The 11,737-nt window shown below is 44.8% G+C and overlaps 1 long non-coding RNA gene across 3 annotated transcripts; it reads right to left on the reverse strand.

Moving 5' to 3' along the window:
- Window positions 1–541: 541 nt before the first annotated feature.
- LOC118146791 (uncharacterized) lies at window positions 542–10,734 on the reverse strand. Of its 3 annotated transcripts, none has more exons than XR_013525296.1 (4): window positions 10,312–10,734; window positions 6,107–6,332; window positions 4,072–4,205; window positions 542–1,382 (listed from the first exon to the last, which is right to left on the reverse strand). It is a non-coding gene; the product is annotated as an uncharacterized LOC118146791 (long non-coding RNA). The 3 variants fall into 3 exon arrangements; XR_013525297.1 differs by having other exon boundaries at window positions 1,084–1,382; window positions 4,107–4,205; window positions 6,107–6,306; XR_008475951.2 differs by having other exon boundaries at window positions 1,084–1,382; window positions 6,107–6,306.
- Between the last annotated feature and the right edge of the window lie 1,003 nt (window positions 10,735–11,737).

Genomic DNA, 11,737 nt, shown 5'->3' on the forward strand with positions numbered 1-11,737 from the left:
CTAATCCTTTATTCTGCAAGCATGTAGTGGATAGGGGGAGTGTGGCCACCAGTGGTCCTGTCCTAGTCAGTGTGACCCTCCTCCCAGCTTGGACCATGGCTCAGCCCTAAAAGAAACGATTGCTCCCCTAAGAGTTCAGCAAAATGGGTGAGAATCCAGGAGTGTCTCTGTTGTCCTTGTCTTGTGGTCTCATTACGAGTTTTTCTTTTGTGGGAAGGAAAAGAAGAAAAGAGGAGCAAATAAAGGACTGGGTGGGGCAGGAAACCAGCAAAACGCAAATAGAGAAGGGACACACTAACCAGAACCCCTTTTGAACTTCTTGGAAGAGACCTTCAATGTCTGGTTTTCTGCAAACAGCCTGGGACCAGCCTGAAGTCTATTTTGCATTTCTTTGGGAAAAGGCAGGCACTCTCCAGTTTTCTAGTAGAGAGGGGTAGACTATAAGACATTAGGAAACATTTTGCAATGTCCCACATTTCGAAGTCTCTCCTATGCTTGGAGGCTTGAGGAAGGTCTATAAACCCCCTTACACTCTCGTTGACAGACAGACCATCTCTCCGTAAAGAGAGTACTATGCCACTCTGCACACAGCGCAGGCCAGTCTTGCCTCCTTAGCTCGTCTGGCACTTGCTGGCAGGATCAGGGTCTATCCCTCTTCGTTCTCTCCCGTGGTGCCTAACGGGCTGTGTATGTAACAGATGCTCAGTAAACTTGGCCATGGCCTTATTAGCTTCATGGCAGCTGCAGAGGCTTTGATCTTGAAGCGAGGAGGGACCTCCCATCACGTGATCGGTGTTCTCTTTAGAGCAGGGAAGCTGTGTGATTGTAATCAGGTGGGAGCCGTGCTATCGAGTCCACCTGTGTTTCCGTGTGACCTTGGTAGAGGTACCTTGTTTTTCTGCCATATCCCTTCCCAGCCCCGCAGCCTCCACTGCACACCCGGGCTCTCCCGTCTGTACACAAAACGCTCCAGATTCTGGGATGAAGCATAGTCCTGTCCAGGTGCAAATGATTGCTCCTTTATTACTGCAGACATCCTCCCTTTCTTCTTTTAAGTAGTCTTTGAAATTAAACTAGAAAGGAAATATTTGCACAGAGATTTCCCCAAGGCCATTTTCAATACACCTGGTAATCAGCACTGACTTTCAAAAGCATGGTTATTATTGCCTGAAAATTATTGCGTCATTTGACCAAAACCCTCTTGCGAATGTTTCTGATGAAAATTTTTTATTGAAAATGTTTTTTAATGAGGCAATTTTCCTCCCTTTTCATCGGAGGGGCAGAGCTACCTCACTGTGGCTGTTTATTCAAATGCCGGAAGACTTCCTTGACTCCATCCCATACTTTTCTTCTGAGTGCCTTCAGATGATCTCTGCTTGTGTCTAGGGTGAAATTGAGGCACTGAGGATGGGGTGGAAGTTGCTATCATGGTCTTTATCCCCAGTCTTACAACGACCAGTCCTGGAATAAGGCAAGGACCTTTTGCTTTTTAGGTTAGTACCTTTGGAAAAATTATGATTGAAGAGAGATCTATCTTTATCAACCTCACCCTGCATCATCCTTAGAAAGGCTAACTATGGGCCGGGGGTGGTGGCTCACGCCTGTAATCCCAGCACTTTGGGAGGCCAAGGTGGGCAGATCACCTGAGGTCGGGAGTTTGAGACCAGCCTGATCAACATGGAGAAACCCTGTCTCTACTAAAAATACAAAAAATTAGCCAGGCACAGTGGTACATGCCTGTAACCCCAGCTCCTCGGGAGACTGAGGCAGGAGAATTGCTTGAACCCAGGAGGCAGAGGTTGTGGTGAGCTGAGATTGCACCATTGCACTCCAGCCTGGGCAACAAGAGTGAAACTCTGTCCCCCACCATCAAAAAAAGAAAGGCTAATTATGGTAGACCTTGTTAACTTTTGACTGTGGAGTATTTTCAATTCATTTTCTTTTCAAGTAGCATTGCAATGATCTTTTGGGGTATTACCTATTTTCTACTGGACGCTGGGTCAGTTTTGATCAATAATCAGATGCCTGCTGGTCCATAGGCAAAAAGTGGGCCCTTGAGTTTAGTGAGGCCATTGGGCTGCCTGTACTTACTGGTAACATTTTCACAGAACTCTTATTAAACTGGATTATTTGATGCCAGCTTAGCATTACCAAATTTAGTGAACAAAAATGCAGCACCCCAGTTAAATTTGAATTTCAAATGAACTGATAATTTGAATTTTTAATTTTTAGAGATAAGGTCTTGCTCTGTTGCCCAGGCTGGAGTGCAGTGGCATGATCATAGCTCACTGCAGCCTTGACCTCCTGGGCTCAAGCCATCCTCCTGCCTCAGCCTCCTGAGTAGCTAGAACTACAAGTGCAAGACACCACACCCAGCTAATTTTTTCATTTTTTGGAGAGATGGGGTCTTACTATGTTGCCCAGGCTGGTCTCAAACTCCTGGGCTCAAGCAATCCTCCTGCCTTGGGCTCCAAAATTGCTGGGATTACATTGCAAACCACTGTGCCTGGCCCAACTAATACTTTTTAAGTGTAAGTATATCCCTCAAATTGAGTGGGCTATACTTATGCTACAAAAGTATTTGTTGTTTATCTGAAATTCAAATTTAACTGGGCATCATGCATCTTATCTGCCTACCCTATCTTTACGCTGAGATGCACCCACTCTTGGGAATGTTTGGCTGTTGCTACAGCAGCGAAATGGAGCCCAGGCAACCCAGTATTGGTACCACAGTTGTCTTGCATAGGGACACAGGGTGGGAACGGTGTCTACATGGACCTACAGCCCTTCTGAAAGGCTAAAGGGGCAAACTTAAAACAAAACTATGTCCCTTCTTTTAATAAAGCAGAACCAGGCCAAGGACTCTGTGCATTTGGTCAAGTTCCACAGCCAGAGGTGGAAATGATATAGAGGTTTAGAGCTGTGCTCCAGGATATGAGGTAAGGGATTTTTAGAAGCAAAAGACCCATTAGATGCCTATTAAAATATTGGTCAATGAGCCAGAATATTACGAATTTTCAGTTTTAGGGCAGCGGTGAGTGAGGCTGGGAGAATGCAGCTGGAGCTTAGGAAGCAAGAAGGCAGAGAGAGACCTCCAGTTGGTAGACAGTGCTGGACAGGCCAGTCTGGGCTCTGGGAGAAACCAGAGATGAAGCCAGGGTCCCCAGTGCTAGGCCCCTCCAGCAAGGCCTGTCACAGATGGAAGGGGTGACCCCTGGGCCAGATAGGGGATGCTCAGCTTTGGATCGTGGGTGTTCTCTGCAGATGGGCCACCAGCTTCCCAAAAGGCAGGGAAAACTTTCCTTCCACAGCCCTCAGAAGACAGACTGCCATGCCATCACACGGCGGGATGCACTGAATTCACAGGACTCTTTTCATTTTTTATTTTTAAATTTATAATTTAAAAAAGTAGAGACGAGGTCTCACTATGTTGCCCAGACTGGTCTTGAACTCCTGGCCCAAGCAACCCTCCTGCTTTGGCCTCTTGAAGTATTGGGAATACAGGTGTGAGCCACTTTGCCTGATCAGGAGTTTCAATCTGAAGGGGTCAGTGCCCCAACCCCGTTTGTTGTTTAAAGATCGACTGTATATTCTCACTATATTTATTTGGGGGGGTTAAATGTGTCTATTTGCTTAATATACACATTTATTATAAACCCTTCTTTTGGAGATATTCTCAAAACCTGGAAGTGGCCTGGACCTACCATGACTTCCAGAAGGGCCTCACATTTAAGGGACAGCCCCTGGGGACTGCTCCCATCAATCCCACCTCCACTAAGTTGCTGAAAAATAGTCAAGAACCTAATGAAAGTCAGATGTATGTTTGCGGCCAGCTAAGATTTGGTATGGTCTGGGCCCTCCCCAGTGACTCTCGCAAATTTCTCTGATCGCCAATGCCTGAAATGAAATTCTTAGACAAGGGAACACTTCTCTTTCAAGCTGAATGGGGTGGTAAGGAAAGGGTGGGGGACTTCAGGCACCTGAACATTGGATCCCAACTAGGGGGTAAATACTTCAGCAGAAAAAGGGGGCTGGATCCAGAACACAGATTTCAGAGTCTGTGTAAGTTACCCCAGGCTGTGCGGTGCAGTGGGGAAGGCATAGACCTGAAGGCTCCACTTGCGGGCTTGGTCCTGGCTCTCTCATATTCCAGCTGTGTGACTTTAGTCTAGTTAGCTGACCTCTCTGTGCCCCAGTTTTCTTATCTGTGAAATGAGGATAATAAGAAAATCTTCTTTATAAGTTATGAGGAACTAAATAATACATAAATAAATGTATTTAATGTATAAAGTGTTTATGACACAGCCTGGCACAGAATATGAGTTATGTTAGTGCTAGCTGTTAATATTTGACCCTGACTGTTTCCCTGCAGCTGTATGCTTCAGTACTTCAGTCTGCAACTCTAAGGCCACCAGCTGGGTCCCCTGTGATTTAGGAAGATTTGGGAGAGTTGTTTTTTTTTTTTTACATGCTGACTTTCAGTGAGGGAACACCATTCCCAGAAGATTTTAAATTATTATCTCTATAAAACCATGGCAAAGTACCTTCTGGGGCACTTGCATATTAATAGATCAAGAAACCCTGGATTTCAGGAATCAAATGCTGAGAAACTTTAGGCATCGTTTCATTGCTAGCATCCGAAGTCCCCCCTTGGGCACCGGAGCAATGGCTGGGGCTGTGATAGCTTAGGAGACAGAGGTCTCCTTAGTATTCTGCGGGGCTGGGTTAGACTAGAGGTTCTCACAGAGGAGAGAGCTGCACCTGGGTCTAGAGTGGTTTCCAAAGTCTGGTCCCAGGCCAGCAGCATCAATCTCACCTGAGAACTTCTTAGAGCTGCAAATTCTTGGGCTCATCCCAGACTGACCTAATTAGAAACTCTGGGCTGTGCAAGGTGGCTCACGCCTATAATCCCAGCACTTTGAGAGGTTGAGGCAGGAGGATCACTTGAGCCCAGGAATTTGAGACCAGCCTGGGCAACATAGTGAGACAACATCTCTACAACAAATTTAAAAAAATTAGCCAGGCATGGTGGCGCGTGCCTGTAGTCCCAGCTTCTTGGGAAGCTGAGGTGGAAAGATTACCTGAGCCTGGGAGGTCCAGGGTGCTGTGACCTGGGCAAAAGAATGAGACCCTGCTTCAAAAAAATTAAAAATTAAAAAAAACCTCTGGGGATGAGCAGCTTGGGCTTCAATAAGTCCTACAGGTGATTCTGATGCTAGCTTAAGTCTGAAAACTTCTCTGGTCTATAGGATAAGTCAAGCCAAGTTTCAAATAACCAAGGCGAAGTCAGAGCCCAGAGATTGGAGGAAGCTAAGATGAAATCTGAGCCAAATCAGAGAATGGAGGTTCTGGGAAATTGCTCTGCACACCCGTGGCTGTTTTCAGCTACCCTTCATCTTCTGCAGGTACACCCTGGGAGTGGGTTTGGCCAAGTTAAAGGGTCAGAAGCACACAGACAGGTAGGGAAATATTTGCAGGTTTTTCTGCAGGTCATTCTGACCCCTTTGAAATTACAGTCTGTGCTCTGTTACTTCCTCTGCATTCAAAAGGATTCATTTTTGTCAGTGCCTTTCTGGGAGAAAGGCCTGGCTTGGAGATGGCATTTTAGATCCAGAATTTTGCCACTGGGTGAGTCTAGTCTCCTTACCAATGTAGAAATCAACTCTGCAGCATCTCAATAGTAGGTCAGGGGTCCCCCTTCCACACTAGGGTGCAACAGAATGCATTCCATCTGTTGGCAAGTCCTTCCTTTGGATGGCCCCAACCATCTATCACCATGCAGATAGTAAGTGCTCACACATGTTGACTGAAACAATAAGTGACTTGTATTTTTTTTGTTTTTTTTTGGGAGACAGAGTTTTACTCTGTTACCCAGGCTGGAGTGCAGTGGCATGATCCGAGCTCACCGCAACCTCTGCCTTCTGGGTTCAAGCAATTCTCCTTCATCATTCTCCTGAGTAGCTGGGATTACAGGCATGCACCACCACGCTCAGCTAATTTTGTATTTTTAGTAGAGACTGGGCTTTCTCCATGTTGGTCAGGCTGGTCTCGAGCTCCTGATCTCAGGTGATCCTCCCACCCCAGGCTCCCAAAGTGCTGGACTTACAGATGTGAGCCACTGTGCCCAGCCAAGTAGCTTGTATTGAACAGACATCTGATTCTTTCAACTCTCTGCCTTCTAGTTCTGACAGTGCTGGTTGCAGCAAAGCAGGACCTGTCCACCTTCTCTTTCATTTGAAGGTCCTCATTATGCTTCCCATAGTCTCTTCTCTAGGAGAAATGTATCCTTCATTTCTTCTGAAGTTCCTAGTATGAATTGCAGACCCAGAAGACTGTAAGTAAAATGACTAACAAGCAGATAGATAAGAAACGGGCCCAGAAAACTAAATTGTGCATAAAATTAAGGAGGCTATGTTGGGGTACAGAAGAGAATGGGCAGTGGCAGAGCTAAGTGTGAGGCTGATGAGACAGGTAAGTTAGGATTGAAGCCCACAGAGGCAGGGCCACCATGGAGAGCTCTTTTTCTGTGGGCCCCATGTGTCTCACCAGGGCCCAGAGGATTTGGGTAGGAGTTGAGCAGGACTAGTCAGGACTGGGTTGAAATGACAGTCGCTAAAACTCCCAGATTCTTGATCTATCAGTTGCTGCCAAGTCAGGACACAACAATCCTGTGCTTCACCATTGGAATTTTGGACATAACTTTAGGAGTTTCCCTAATTCTTACTAAATTAAATCTTGTTTATTGTAATTAGCCAAAACCATTTGAACCTCATTTTTGGAAAGCATTATCTATCCCTTTCAACTTTGTGTCATGCATCAAATGTATAAACTGACTTTTTTTTTCTTTTTCTTAAACATTTTTTTTTAGAGACAGAGTCTTACTCTGTTACTCAGGCTGGAGCACAGTGATGCAATCATAGCTCACTGCAGCCTTGAACTCCCAGGCTCAAGCGATCCTCCTGCCTTAGCCTCCCAAGTAGCTGGGCCTACAGGCACAGGCCACCACACTTCACTAATTTATTTTTTGTAGAGATGGGGTCTCCCTATGTTGCTCAAGCCAGTCTTGAACTCTAGGGCTCAAGCAATTCTTCTACCTCAGCCTCCCAAAGTGTTGGGATTATAGCTGTGAGCCACCGTGTCCAACCTATAATCTGATTTTGATCTCTATGTCTAAATAATTGACAAAAATGTTGACCAAGCAGCTCATTAGTGACTGCTTTTCAAACGGAAACCTATACAAACCATCACAATTGGCTATGGGCTGTTCAACTTGCTGTTTGTTCATTTATTCATTTGTTCATGGATAAAATCTATGCTGTTCAGGAGATGGTGGTATCTTTCCCCAGTGGTGCTTGGGAGGAGGACTGTCTCTGGCAGTGCCTTCTGTGTCCACAGACCTTTCTAAGGAAATGGTCCTGGTGGAGGCACCATTAGCCACGGTGTTTTGCACTATGGGACTTATTCTTCCTTCAGCTGGACTTGATTGGACCTGACTCAAAAGCAGCCAACTCATGGGCTGCCTATGGCCTGTGGGAGTCTTGGGGTGAGAAGCTCTGCCTAGATGTGGTGAGCTGGTCCAATCAAGTACCTATTCCAAGAGATTTGAATTTTAAAAATGGAGTGTTTTAACAGAAAGAAACTGAGGCTGACGCGTTGCCCAGAGAGGCAATAAACTTATTAATATGAGGTCATGAAGTGTCTGAATGAACAATGAGGAAGCTTATTCATTTATTTATTCAATCATTCTAGACACAGTTTCACTCTTTCTCCCAGGCTGGAGTGCAGTGGCATGATCAGAGCTCACTGCAGCCTCGACCTCCTGGGCTCAAGAGATCTTTTCTCCTCAGCCTCCTGAGCAGGTAGGACTACAGGCATGCACCATCATGCCCAGCTAATATATTTTTTTTGTAAATACAGGGACTCCTTATGTTGCCCAAGTTGGTCTCAAACTCCTGGCTTCAGGCAATCCTCCTGCCTCGGCCTTTAATTTGGTGGAGGATCAGACATTAATTTGTCAATATGGTGAACTAATATAATTTGGGAATTCTGCTACAAAACAACCGGAAATCCTAAATATGATATAACAAATAGACCTTTAAACATATAACTGAACTTGTTAGAAAGTAAAACAAATTCCCAGGTTCGAAATTAAAGAGTAAACTGTAAAATGTGGTCAGAGACTGTGGCAGCCCTGGTAGGAGCATGGCCTGTTATCAGACCTGGTGATGGCCAGGGGTTAGGTCTGAACCATCTAGGGGACACAGCCTTGGGCCTGCTTCAGGCAGAGGGGTTGAAACTAAGGCTCTTGCTTAAAGTTAGAATCATTTGCAGGCCTCATGCACAGTAAAGTAATGGAATAATGTACATCCATTCACCAGCAGAAGGTGATAGCAAAGAGGCCTATCTGCTATGACTTGGGTCTGGATGGGAAGAAGGAGCCCCTGAGAATTTGTAGTCACAGCCTGTACCTTGGCTGAGTTTGGTTCTAATTTATACTATCTGGGTGGTCCAGGAATCCTTCAGCTGAGACTTTAATGTTCAAGTGTCCTGAGGCTGACACTCCTGACAGCCCTGGAGAGATGAGCAGCAGCAAACACAAAATCCCACTGGAAGGACACACCCTGATCCCTGGCTTTAAAGGATTTCCACAGATGAGATTCTGCTGGATGTGGCTCAAAATTTAAAACTAACTGGGAAACAATCTATCATGAGTGTGTGTCAGTGGCCATGACTAATAACTTCTGAGAATGGAACTACTAGATAGGAATTCATAAAAGTATATGCTCAAAAAGATTGAAGACATAAATGAAATAATAAAAAATTCAAGAAAAATATGGTGAAAAAATGACAGGCATATAAAATAAAAAATATAAGTACCAAAATTAAAGTATAATATTGCATGAAACAGTATGTTTACACAAAATAGAAAATAAATAAATTGAAATCTAGAGCTAAAGAAATTGTCCAGAATTCATCACAAAGGTTCGAAAAATATATAAATGTAAAAAAGATGTTAGGAGACATGAGGGATGGACTAAAAATGTTTGCTATGTATCTAATGGAATTTCCAGAAAGAAAAATAAAAACAGTGGGGGCAAAGTCAATATTTAAAGAGGTAGTTGCTGATAATTTTCCAGAGTTGATGAGAGACATTAGTCATAGATTCAGAAATCACAGGGGTCTCAGGCAGAATAAGTTAAATGAAATAACAACTAGATACATTATAGTCAAAATGCAGAACCTCAGAGACCAAAAGGAAGTTTTAAAAGCAACCAGAGCACTCTATAAGGGGAGAACAGTTAGACTATCATCAGACTTCCCAAAGTCATAATGGAAGCTTGAAAATCACGTAGCAAATGTTCAGAATCCTGGTAAAAAACTTTTTATACCTGGCTAAACTATCATTTAAGAATGAGTGCAGGCCAGGCATGTTGGCTCATGCTTGTAATAGCAGCACTTTGGGAGGCTGAGGCAGGCGGATCACTTGAGGCCAGGAGTTTGAGACCAGCCTGGCCAACATGGTCATGCCCCATATCTACTAAAAATACAAAAATTAGCTGGGCATGGTTCTGTGCACCTGTAATCCCAGCTACTTGGGAGGCTGAGGCTGGAGAATTGCTTGAACCTGGGAGGCGGAGGTTGCAATGAGGTAAGATCGTGCCACTGCACTCCCGCCTGGGTGACAGAGTGAAATGCCATCTGAAAAAAAAAAAAAGAGTGAGTGCAAAATAAAAAACATTTTCAGAACAAAGACTGAGAGACACTAACACATTCACTGAAAGAGGATATGCTTCAGGAAGAATAAAATTGAAAAGGAAGAATTAAGATGCAAGAAGAAATGATTAACAAAGAAATCAATAAACAAATGCTGAGCGCTTTGTATCTGAGGATTCTGCATTTGTGGATTTAACTAATTGTAGATAAAAAATATGCAAAAAAATACAACAATAAAAGATAATTATGGTCAGATCATGGTGGATGGGAGGCAAAATTAGATTGCAGTTCTTTTTTTAATTTAATTTTTATTTTTTTTCATCTAGTGTATTTAGGGATAGACTGCAGTTCTGACTTGTACAGACAGAGCAGTGTGAATTTTTGCTCCAATACGACTGCAGGAATAAATCAGGAAACCTGGGAGGAAACCACAGACCCCCTGAAGGAAGTGGATTTTTCCTGCAGGACCCGGGAGACACTCCAAATACTGTGAGTGCCCAAACAGTGGAAGTGGAAAAGGGAGATCATCTGCCCTTGAACACACACTCCCACTGAGGAAACTGAAGGCCTAGGTTACAGGAGAATATTTTGACTTACCTGAAGCTGAGTTACTTTAGAGAGCCAAGAAAAATACAGGGGTAGAGGAAGCAGCGAGAAAAGTCCTGGGAGCTTGCTGAGTCTCCTAGTAAGACAGTTTTGCCTGGCCTCACAGGAGTCCTTCCGGAGGGTGGCCAGAGGTGCTAGGAAAAGGCCGTGGGGAGAGGGAAATCTCCAGCTGAACTCTGTAACAATTTGACCTGATTGAGAAGCCTCCTGCCCAGAACTTGGGGGAGGGTGTGCATCTGGTGTGCAGACTTCATAGGCAGAAGGAAAGCCATATTTGCTTTTGCAGCTGGGAGGCAGGTAGCCTGGGGCAAGTTCTCAGCCCTGCTTGCCCACTCCCCGGAAACAGACTTGGTGCTGTTGAGGGGTGCACACCCTGAAGGGAGTGAGATTGGCCCTTCAGATTGCATGGGAACTGGATGAGGCCTGTGACTGCCAGCTTTCCCCCACTTCCATGACAACCTGCATGACACAATAGAGACAGTCATAATCCAAAGGAACATAACTCCATTGACCTGGGAACCTCACCCCCATCCCCCACAGCAGCTACAGCAAGACTTATCCAAGGAGAGTCTGAGATCAGACATGCCTAGCCCTGCCCCCTCCCAGTGGTCCTTCTCTACCCACCCTGGTAACTAAAGACAAAAGGCATATACTTTTGGGAGTTCTAGGGCCTCGCCCACTCGCTGTTCCTCCCCATACTACCACAGCTGATGTTCTCTGGAAAATGTCAGCTCCTGGCAGGAGACCAACCAGCACAAAAATAGTGCATTAAACCTCCAAAGCTAAGAGCTCTCACAGAGTCCCTTTCACCCCCTGCCACCTCCACTGGAACAGATGCTGGTACCTATGGTTAAGAGACCCAAAGATGGTTCACATCACAAGACTCTGCAGACAACCCTCAGTACCAGCCTGGAGCCTGGTAGACTTTCTGGGTGGCTAGATCCAGAAGAGAGACACCAATCACTACAGCTTGGTTCTTAGGAAGCCACATCCATGGTGAAAAGGGGGAGAGTACTACATCCAGAAACACCCCATGGGACAAAACAACCTGCACAATAGCTTTCAGCTGTAGACCCTCCCTCAGAACCTACCCAAATGAGAAGGAACCTGAAAACCAACTCTGGTAATATGACAAAACAAGATTCTTTAACACCTCCCCAACAATCACACTATCTTACCAGCAATGGACCCAAACCAAGAATAAATCCCTGATTTACCTTAAAAAGAATTAAAGTTCAGAATTATTAAAAAGAATTCAGGGAGGCACCTGAATCCTGGGCTTCAGAGAAGGTGAAGCCCAATGTAAGGAAATCCAAAAAATGATACAAGCGAAGGGAGAAATAGTCAATGACATGGATAGCATAAATAAAAACATTAAAAACTTCAGGAAACAGTGGACACACTTAATAGAAATGCA

Source organism: Callithrix jacchus, chromosome 13 (genome assembly GCF_049354715.1).
Source record: "Callithrix jacchus isolate 240 chromosome 13, calJac240_pri, whole genome shotgun sequence".
In the NCBI taxonomy this organism is placed as follows: Eukaryota; Metazoa; Chordata; class Mammalia; order Primates; family Cebidae; genus Callithrix; species Callithrix jacchus.